An 11,814-nucleotide genomic window follows, 5' to 3' on the forward strand; every position below is an offset into this window, starting at 1 on the left:
ACAAGAATGGATTCACACGCATTACAGTTTTCATATTAACCACGCTCACTCACTTGTGACCATTTCTCATCTTTCTTCTCTCTACAAAGAATTGCAATGAATGCTAATTCAAAAAGTGGCTTGTTTTAATGAATTGTATATTGGCACAACTTGTTCTTTAATGCATGATAAATTATGTGTGATCTAATTGTTTAGAAGGTAGAATTGATAAATACTTTTCTATTCGACTGATTATTAAGGTAAACTGAGGGGTGTTATTTTACACTGTTTTGTGCTGGTAGTCGAGCAAGAATCTAGTCATTTCTGTGTAGAGTTTGGAAGACTTTATGGGGAGGATAGCATTGCTTGTTTGAGTGAACTAAGGCCCAGCCCGTAACTGCACGCCAATGGCCACATGGGTGAATGAGGCTGAAAAACGGAGGTATTATGGGTGAGAAATACAAAAAAGACCAGGGGTACGGAAGGCTCTTTGTGCAAACAACTGAAAAGAAACTTGAGAGCATGGATTATCCCACCTATACAACTCCGATGGAACAACAGGAAAAAATGTGTTATGTAAAAGCAGGATAATTGGGAAATGCTGAGCTGAAACGAACAGTGTCATGCTCTACATGTCCATACCCCCTAGATTTGACCAGTGGTTATACTATGACCTGTCAACATCGTATATAATGCAAATATGTATATGTAGCTTTATCTTTTGGGTCTAAGATTTAAATAGTGACCAGGTCTTGCACAAACTTTATTCCATCCTTCATATCCATATTGGCACAGACTACAATCATTCTGTCAACTAGTCAGATGTGAAATTGGCGCCTACACCTACCAGGAAAGAGTCAGGTAGTTGGATCTCACATCCATCCTACGTCACATAACCCCGAAAACTCTTCATTTCTCTAGATCTCTAACCCATTTCTCTAGATCTCTAACCCTTCTCTCGCCCCACTCACCTGCTCTTCTCACTCCACATGGGTAAGCCTTTCATTGGACATTTTGATGTGAATTGGAGCGTATTGTACAGCTAGGGAGAGGACACTAAGAATGAAGAATAAGGCATGCCTTCCTAGAGCGCTGTAGAAATGACACATAAACAGCATGATCATGCAACCAACATAATTGCCAAGGATGGCATCTAACTGACAGTTTCCTTGAAGACACTGACGATCCAGACAACATGCACCACACAGGGCACCAAATAATGCAGACATACATACTAGCACATGGACACATGTGGCACTTGATGAGACCCCCTCCACGCAGCCAAAATGTCATATGGCACAATGTACCTTTGGACAAATCTGTATGATAACCCAATTACAACAGACAAGATACTGGGCTGCGAGACAGTATGTACTGATACAGCGAAAACAATATGTTCAGAGCCAGAACAACAATCAATTTATTTTGTGCAAAGGAAGATCAAGCATGATTTCAAGCATGGTGGGAAAGAATTGCAGATGAACATTTAGTGAATATTCTGCAGATGAGAACCTCCCTCTGGAACACTGTCCGCTGATCCAAATCAACAGCATTAGTTAAGGCCAACGGCTTGAAAGACATCATAAACAGTGTATGCTTCGCTATAGAAAAATATGTAATTTCACAAAAAAATCATTCAACAAGAACTACTTCTGATTAAATAAATTCATGCTCAGTGAAGATTATCAAAATTTAATGGATTCTGACAAGACCATAACTCATCTTTTCTCTGTAGAAACAATGTTGTTATAGGAAGCTAAAAGGACAGTGGGTTGTGGGTTCAATGAGCAGACAGGTAAGTACAGTCTGATGTGGTCACTGGGGAGGAGAGGCTGTAGGATGAAGCATTGGGAAAGGAATACTGTGTTACAATCATGGACATCTCTATGATAATTTGATCAATTTTCTCAATGAACAAAAGGTTACATTTGTAACAGAATCTGAGCAGGTTTGACTCAGGAGGCCGCCCTAGGAGGAGTGCTGAAATTGGAGATAGCATCATTGAGAGCTCTTGTGATGTCAGCTTCAGCATTTTCTACTACCGGATGTGATTTATTTGCCCGGCTGGTGGACTTTTTAAAGGAGTAGGTCAGTCTAAATAAATTTTTACACACCCAAGCCCTAGTATTTAGATAGTTTGACATGCATAGTGCAGCAGTTATTATTTCTATGCAGATCTACTGTCCCAATAGACAAAGTAGGGTAGTGCTGTTGGGTTCCATCTTTGGAGCAGTCTATTGAAACAGGTGCATGTTCAACCACACTCCAGCATGAGTCTGAAAAAGACTCTGAGGCTGACATAACATTTTTTTTTTATATATCTACCATCTGGTCATAGAGAACCGTGTGGGCACTGGGGGGGTCATTATGACCCTGGTGGACAGCGGTATTTTTGAGAAAGGTACTGCCAACAGGCTGGCGGTTCCTTTCCTCAAAATATGACATTGGCGGTTTGGCTTCAGCCAAACCGCCAATGTACCACTTCGTCCGCAAGGGCGGTAACAGCCGCCGGGCTGGAGAGTTCAGTCTCCAGCCAGGCGACCGTCAATGTCCCACCCACGGGATAATGACCTCACCTACCACCATGGTTTTCGTGGCAATCTTACCGCCACGAAAACCATGGCGGTAGGCAATATCAGTGCCAGGGAATTCCTTCCCTGACACTGATAGGGGTCTCCCCCGCCCCGCTCCCCAGACTGCTCACCCACCCTCCCCCCCGAACCCCTGACATACACGCACATTCAAGCACCAACATACACACGCATGCACACACTCATACCCAAATTCACCCAGGCATGCATACATACATTCACATACACATCCACACACACTGACATACATTCTAGCACACACGCCTTCACACCACACAACATACACACACACTTACACCCATTTATGCACACATGCATTCCACACGCCACACACCTGCATGCATGCACACAATCACATGCACACACACACAACACCCCCCACCCCTCTCCCCTGTCGGAGCACCCGACTTACCTGCTTCCAGGGGGTCCTCCGGCAGGAGATGGGATGCGGCGCTGCTGCCAGCAGCAGCGTCCGCCAGCAGAACACCACCAGGCCGTATCATGGATCATGATACTGTCTGCGGCGGTCTACTGGCGTGGTGCTGCTGCTGGCAGCAGTGCCACCTTACCGCCGTCCGACGCCATGACCATAGCTGGAATTCCGCCAGCCTTCTGGTGGAATTCCGGCTACGGTCATAATATGGCGGACAGTAGGTAGCTGCGGCAACGGTGTTTGGGCGGCCGTCACCACGGTGATAGGCGGTCATTACCGACAATGTCTTAATGAGGGCATGTGTTTGCAGAACATGTTGTCCTTTATTATAGAAACATTTTACTTTTGCAAAATGAACAGTGGAAATCCAGTTGCACAATTTGTGCTTCTTGGGTAAGAGGAACCACGCAAATGGCATTTACAGTACAGCAAAACACTGGGCATATGATTTCATGCAGTTTTTATTTTATACACACTAACATAAGGATGAAAGAGATTTTCTCTGCTTCTCGGTGCAAAATATGGGTTCACATTAAACAAAATCAGTTCTTTTAATTATCTATTAATTTTATAATGAAAATATAGCGAAATTAGTTTTAATTTTTTAGGATTTTTCTTTGATTATGATTTCTTTGTTAAAATTGGCTTTTCACTTAAATGAATTCATAAGCAGTACGTTTTGCCTATTGTTTCACAATTAATTTTCTGAATTTTGGTGAAAACCCTTTCTTTGACATAGCTCATGCAAATTGGGTTTGCTCACTTTCATATTACACAAGGGGAAAAATCATGTAAATTGATTTATTAAACCATGTAATTATGCATATGCTGAATGGGGAACGGAGTGGGCAGATCAAGTCAAGACTTATCTTGAGAGTTTGTGAAGAATTTATAAACTCCTCTCTGATCATCTTCCACCATTGAAATGGTAGACGATGTGTTCCTGCAAAGGAATAGAGTTTCAGAATTTCCAGGGGAAAGTGCTGGCTTCTTTCAGTGCAGCTTTGTACAGTGCATACAATTTCAGACTGTGGAAATAACAATGTGCTAAAATTTGCATAGTGTTATCCACAGTACGCCTGGAAAGCTGTAACTGGTACAGCTTTCCATGAGTACTATTAAGAATGTTAGAGAATTTCAAAACGTGGCAAATCTGCACCCTTTCATGAACATATTTTGATTGCAAATGTAATACTCCTTTTGTGACTCAGGATCTGCCATTTTATTTAGAGTTCATTGGGGAAGGAATTTCCTCACATGGAAACGTATTTTCAGATGAATCAAATAAGAGAAGCGGAAATAACTTTGTTGGAAAGTAATCTTTTTGCCCTGTTCTCCCCAATTTTTGTTGCTGACTGGTTCTGATGGCAACTGACTCTGACTGTGCCCTTGGCTCTATTAGCCAGACACAAGCCCAGTGCTATGTTAAAACACACATGTGTAGTAGAGTACACTAGGTATTAGAGTGCCCTTACAAATGGCCTGACAGACCCTGTAATTCCCCAGTATATAATAGGGCAAGGGGGTATAATCTACCTATAAGTCCCTAGTATATAATAGGGCATAGAGATTAGATGCTCAACAGAATTTTTGCACTTGCATGTGTGCACTGCTGTGTGCGTTCTGTCCTTTTAAATGCAGGCCTGTCTTGCACCCTGTTTTTAAAAGTGAACTTCTTACCATTTGCATGACAGCCCCAATAAGTCCCTAGTAGATAGCAGGGCAAGGGGGTGCCAACTACCTGTAAGACCCTAGTACATAATAGGGCATGGAAGTGGGGGACCAGCAGAGTTGCTGCCCTTTGCATGTGGGCACTGCTGGGAGTTTTCTGTCATTTTTAAATGCAGCCTAACTCTGCAGATGGCATTTAAATGGAAATGGTGTCCCAAATCGACTTTGGTGCAATGGACACTTTAAAAGGGATAATCTACCTTATCTCCCATATTAGGTATCCCCAGGGGCTCCCCTTGTTGTCCCAGGTGTGTGGGGTCATGTAACTATAAGCAGGGTCTGTATAAAAGATGTTTTATAAACCATGGTGAGGGAAAAACTGCTCATTTTATTTCCCTTTATTGTAGATACTGGGCTCAATAGGCTAACATTGCAATATTATATGTTAGTGTAAATATAGGAGGGAAACAAGTTGACAAGTCATTCACGGACTTAAAAGATTTGTTTTGATAAATCGGGCAATTTGCCATTGGTGACTTTATCAGAACTTGTACAGAAAATAAGTTATAAAATCTAGCCTTCTGAATGTCCCTTCTGATTGGTCAGTGATAACAGGATTAGCAGAATTGCTTGATTAGGTGATGTGGCTGTCCAGGGCAGAGGCTATCTGGTGAAGGGCAGCTCTGTGGCTACACAGGAATTCCGGAGCAGGGGGAGAGGTAATAAAACATACAGCCCCAAAGGAGAGCGGGACAGGCAGGGAGCGCCAGATCACCTAACCCCCACCTTCTGGACCCCTCAGCCAGATACCAGGCTTAAGGAAGGAATTTGCAGATGTTAGGAGGAAAGCTATGGAAATTAGTACAGTGGGGGCTGGTTTCGTCAGCTCTGACTCCTCTCCTGAAATTTCATCCATCATGGTTTTTGGAAGAATGATAGGAATATGACACACTTTGGAGGAAGTGGTCATGCATCTCGGTGTCACCCTGCATTTTATTGGTCAGGGATGGCCCCTTCCTGATACACAGGAGTTGGGAATAAATATGTGAAAACTACAAGTGGAAGAAGGACAGCCCTGCTGGAATCTGGATGTGCACCCTTGGCCTGCACTTCTGAGTGCACTGTGTCTGCTGCACAATCTGGTACTACAGCCCTGGGGAAGGGGCCTTGCTTCAAGAAGGACTCAGGAGTGGACTTCCTGATGCTACAGGTTAACAGAGGTTCACCTGCATAATCTCCAGCAAGAGTCCCCAGCCTGGAGTGCATCCAGTGGACTTCTAAGGATTTGGCCAGGTGCATTGTGAGAATTGTGGTCCGGCTTTCCAAGGACAATTCAAAAGATTCCAGACCTTTAGATTTGTGTTTCTAAGCACTAGAACATGTTTATTCTTTAAAAATTCATATCTCTGGTTTTCTACATTGGATTTTTGTCATTTTGGTGTCTATTTACTCATACAAATGTAACTTATGTTTATATATTTCTGTAGGATTTTTATTGTGTGTTGTGTCTCATTTACTGTATTGATACTTTTGAATGCTTCACACTCTTGTCACCCAATTTAGGCCGGCCTGCTGGGTTACAGCTACAAAGGGTTAAGCAAGGGGCTAATTTACTGGGATCTTTACTGAACCTATATCTGGTCAGTGGCCTTTATTGCCAGGGGTAGGTTCATAGTTATTACTACCAATAACCCACATTTGAACAAACTTCAATTGGAAATTTATTTGTGGGTTCCCACTCTTTAGATTATGTTCTAATTGTTTGGTTAGAGATTAGAGGAGCATACAAGGAAAACTATGAAAGTCACATTTTCACTTGGAGTGTGCCCATTTTGTGATATGCAAACAATAAACAAATCAGTGCAATCTGTAGGTATATGCTTGGACTAATTTTCTTTGAATCCTGGCCTTAGGAACTACTCTTCTTGTTTCTGATTTGTTCAGTTCTCTCTGGAAAGTAGGCAAAGATATTCCAAATTTCTCTGACCACTCATATTGCCTTCTCTGTGCACTGCGATATATCAAGCATTCTTACAATACAAGTAGTCAGTGACTCATTGTTTATTGTAGCACAGAGTTCAGAACAGTTGTTGTTTGTATCTTTCTGATTCTGAGCTTATGTGTATGAAAACAAAGAATTAACTCAGAGAACTTTTGGTTGAATTAATTCACTTTATACACTACAGGCACATAAAACAGACGTTTGGCCCTGCACCAGCAAAGACCATCATGATGCATCCCCTGTTGCTTCCAGATGGTGGTTTAGAGCTATATTAGTTTGTAGTGAGTGGTGGTCCTCATTGTGGTCCAGGAACAGAACCTCGTTGTTCATTCAGTAATCTTCCTTATCCAGAAATCAATGAGCAAGCATAGACTAATCAACCCGAAGAGAGCAACAGATGTAGTCTTACCGAACAATTTAAGATGGAAATGATTCAGTGGATCCTTCCTATGATCAATAGGGGGCGTTCTCATATCTTTCATAACTCAGGATGCATCCCCTTATGCGCCAGTCAGGACCACACTTAAAAGGTTTCAGTGATTGCTATGTTCAGTGAACCCACTGGTCTTCAACCAGGGACTAGCTCATCTAATAGGGTACAACACAGTAAGGGTAGCAGATCTGCCCCATATATTAAGAAATTGGTTGTTGTGCCACCTCCAAAGGCCAAGTAGGAGTAGGTAAGCAAGTAGTATGTCACTATCAGTTACCACGTGAACTCCTCTCCTTCTGAAAATCCAGCTTTAGGTTTTAAAAGTTCATTGGTTGGAGATTCAAGACACACCTGAGAGACGTATTTGTTCTACAACTATATGCATTAAAGATGAGGACTCGACTTTCCAATAACAATCAAAAGGAAATGGCCTCAGCAATTAAATGGCTTCCAAGGCAAGGAAACATGGTGATTTGGTGAACTTAAGTTGAGGCCACTTTAGCAGCTCAAATCAGGGGATTCCAAGACAATGTGCAGGGTCTTTGAAGAAACCAGAACCTGCACTCATGTTGAATGAGGCAAGTAGGGATGACCTGTCCCTAAAGGAATTTCCACTTATCACTAACCAAAACATGCAGAAGCTTTTAACTCGGTGTTCTTCAGAATCCCTGAACTACTCCTGTCCCCACATATTTTAAAATTGGGTGCTGCTACCAGTCTCCCTTTCCTTTGTTCCTTGCTAAATTATTCTATTATATTGGTTCAAGTCCCAACATTGTGGAAACTGGCTAAAATCATGCCCATCTTAATAAAATCTAATGTAGATCCTTCAAATTTGGCAAATTACAGGCCTATCTTTTTACTACCTGCATAAACCAAGATGTTGGAGTCTCACATACATTTCTCTCTTACCCAATACCTCCATACTACTAATCTTTTGGATCCCACACTTTGTGGCTTCTGGGAGCACACTCCAATGAATCACTTCTGCTTATTGTGAAACAAAACTTGAAATGTCAATTATACACAAGGGGAACGGGAGGGCTTATATTGCTTGATCTTCCGTTTGCCTTCAACACAATTTCCCGCAATATTCTTTTAAGTCGTCTGCGGGAAATTGGTGTTGGGGCATTGCCTTGGATTGGTTCCTAGATTTCTCGAAAGATCAGAGCCAAGTCATTAAAAGTTCTTCTTATTCTTCTTCTTTGGTGCCAATTGATCGGGTGTACCACGGTCGTCATCATTGAGTCTGACCCCCTTTCATATCTATATGGCTGGCTCCTTGCCAGACCTGTGAAGGGGTCTAGTTTCAAAGTGTTTTCTTATGCAGACAACACTCAATTAATTGTGCCACTGATGATGGGCGACAGACAAACAAAACTCAAGTTCAATGTATGACATAATTTGCTAAGTGGCTGTCCCAAAATCATCTAAGGTTAAACCCTGAGAAAACTGAGTTATTGTTCTGTGGTCGGAATCCTCAAGTCTGGACGAATGACTGGTGGCAACTGAACTAGGTGCACCGTCTTGCACGGTTGAATCTGTGTGCAATCTGGGAGTGAAATTTGACTCACAATTATTTTTTCTTTGCAGGTTCAGAGGGTCACCAATACTTGTACTGGTGTCCTAAAAACTCTAGATAAGGTGCTTCCATTTTTACCTTTTTAGGCCAGGAAAACTGTGGTCCAGGCACTGGTTATCTCTAGGCTGCATTACTCCAATGCCTTACATCTAGGTATGGCTAAACAACTTACTGATAGATTGCAAATTGTTCAAAATGCTTCAACCGGGCTGCTACTCAACATTCATAGGCACTGCTCAGTGTTCCTGAAACTTAAGGACCTTCACTGATTACCAGTCCCTCTAGTTTAAAATGCTATTACATTTTCATCGTGTGGTGCACAGAGTTGTCCCAATAGGTCTTCAGAATCTTTTTTCTTCTATACTCCCTTCAGACTTCTGAGGTCAATTAATACATTTATTCTGCAATCACCCAAAATTCTTTCAGTTAGACATGTCGGCGGCTCCTTCTGGGAGCTAAATTATGGAATGGTTTGCCTTTGCCCTCCGTTCAAGTTTGGATTAATCTCTATTTCATCAAGGGCTGAAAACCTCTTTTTTTCAAGCAGGTTTTCAAATACTTTTTGCTTTCCTTTTCTTCTTTTTCTTCCTTATGCCATCTGTCTTTCGTTCTTGAAGGGTTTGTTAATCAAGTAATTAGAGCCTAGAAGCTGTCTTCTGAGCAGATTGTCACTTTATAAATGTTATTTTCATTTCATTTCATGAAGCATTTTTATTCTTTCTATCTCACTGCCTGACTTGTGTGTTTCTTGGGGCCATATGTATGAACACATTTTCCCATAGACACAAAATGGGTAAAACCCTTTGATACATCTGGCCCTTCGTCATTTGGATGACGTCTGATCCATTATCTAGATATAGCAAGACATCGAGAGATTGAAGTCCAAGGACCAACGCAATGGTGCTTTTTAATACAAGTATAGACAAAGAAATCCTTGTAACAGCCCAATTCCGGTGATGATTACTACCAACGCCAGCATAGCTCCGGTCGTTGATTTTAGGACAGATAACTTCACGTTTCTAGTTGGGAAATAGTAGCAGTACAGAAAGCTCTGTTATTCCATCAATAGCTGATGAGATATGGCAGTAATTTAAACAATCACTGCTTCCATCTACTGTGATCTGCAGGTCACAAGTTAAAATCCAAGCTTGTCCAACTCGGCCTTCCAACCTTCTGAGATTGCTAAATTACGTTCCAATAAATTGAGTGACAGTAACAATTTGCATATATGGTGCTTAAATAGGACTGATGGGCCGGAGATAGCACTATATAAAATATTATTGAAAATAAGTTTATTAGATGCCACATACGTAATCGATAAACAATCGATACGGTGTACATTTATACATAAGAAAGAATGCAGTCGGCCCTGCAACTATCTAAGTATCTAAGATTAATACTTAAATATTTGAAAAGTCTGTTCACTGTAGGTATACCTGATTTCGTAAGTACCCGTTTTAAAAAATTTCTTCTTTCCACCATAGTAATAGACAAAATAAACAATTACACTTCAGGCAATATTTAAGTTTGTTTAGAGTTTGCTTCTTATTGAAACAGCAACAACTGACATCGTACATCAGGGGTTAAATTCATCAGCAGATATCTCATTATACCCGTTTGTACTCTATCAAAATTAAAATATAACCGCGATGTTTTATTGCCTGTGTAATTTGTATCATTGAAAAATAATAATAATAAAAATACGTTATTATTGTAATGGAGAGCAAAATCATGTAAAACCGAACTTTAAACATTCAAATCTCTATTTGTCATGCTCTGATTTTAATTGTTATAGTGTTGTTTTGCTAACTTATTTTCTAATTTGTTTTGGGAATTTTATTGTGTTGTATTTTATTAGCTCAAAATCATTAGCACTGCTTGCCCTTAACACACATTTCTCTGGAGAAAAGCTGCTGATTGTGCCTCGTCTACCGGGGGTTTCGCAGAGTTTCTCATAGAACTGTGTTAAGACCTAATCAAATTGTGTTCACTTTTTGTTAAGGGTATCTCCTTCCCAAAGTAATCACCCACTTCTGACAAACTTCTTGGCTTTTTGTGGGAATTAAAGGCATTATGATGGTCGTCCCTAACAATGATGTCCTTGACACAAGATGGCATTCCATAGCATATCTTGGGTACCCCTTGCATAATGCTCCCCACCGTATAAGACTTTCATGGACTTTGATGGGTACCCTCGCAGATGGTGGCAGCTGGCATTACATGATTTCCACTGGCACCTTGCCTTAGTATTCTGATACACAAGCAATTGAGGTTCCTTATGTCCAGGTAGACTTTTAGTCCACATGAGTGCCTGCTGATATGTAGGAACCAGCCTTGTGTATTTACAGAAATTGAAGAACTGGTATTTGAATGACAAAAATATACTTTCCAAAAGCTTTTGTTGGGGGTGGAGGATTAAACATATTTACAGCTGGTGTTAGGGAATATTTTTTTCAGATACAGGAACAGATATTTATTGGAAACACACATAGCTTTTACAATTCATAAATAATGTGAAAAAATTTAGGGGGTCATTACAACCCTGGCGGACGGTGTTAAAGTGGCGGTAAGACCGCCAGCAGGCTGGCGGTCTTTTTTTTGAGTATTATGACCATGGCGGTTACCGCCATGGTCATCCGCCGCTTCACCGTTCCGCCCGCCAGGGCGGAGACGACCGCTGGGCTGGAGACCTGGGTCTCCAGCCCGGCGGGCGTCACAATACCGGCGCCGGTATTTCGACCCGGCTTACCGCCGTGGATTTCCAGCGGTAGGAACCGCCATGAAATCCATGGCGGTAAGCCCTATCAGTACCAGGGAATTCCTTCCCTGGTACTGATAGGGGTCTCCCCCACCCCGACTCCCTCCCCTACCACCCCCACCACCCCTGCCACCCCCCAAAGGTGGCAGGGCCCCCCTCCCCACCCCGACCCCCAACATCACATAACTCACACACACACGACACGCACGCAGGCACCACCAACACACATACACGCACACACACCAACATAGATGTCTACATCCACACACTCAGTCAGACACGCACACCCATATACAGACATACACGCACACATCCATACAGACATACATACAGACATACACGCACTCATTCCCAACATACGCAAC

Source organism: Pleurodeles waltl, chromosome 5, assembly GCF_031143425.1.
Source record: "Pleurodeles waltl isolate 20211129_DDA chromosome 5, aPleWal1.hap1.20221129, whole genome shotgun sequence".
Classification (NCBI taxonomy): domain Eukaryota; kingdom Metazoa; phylum Chordata; class Amphibia; order Caudata; family Salamandridae; genus Pleurodeles; species Pleurodeles waltl.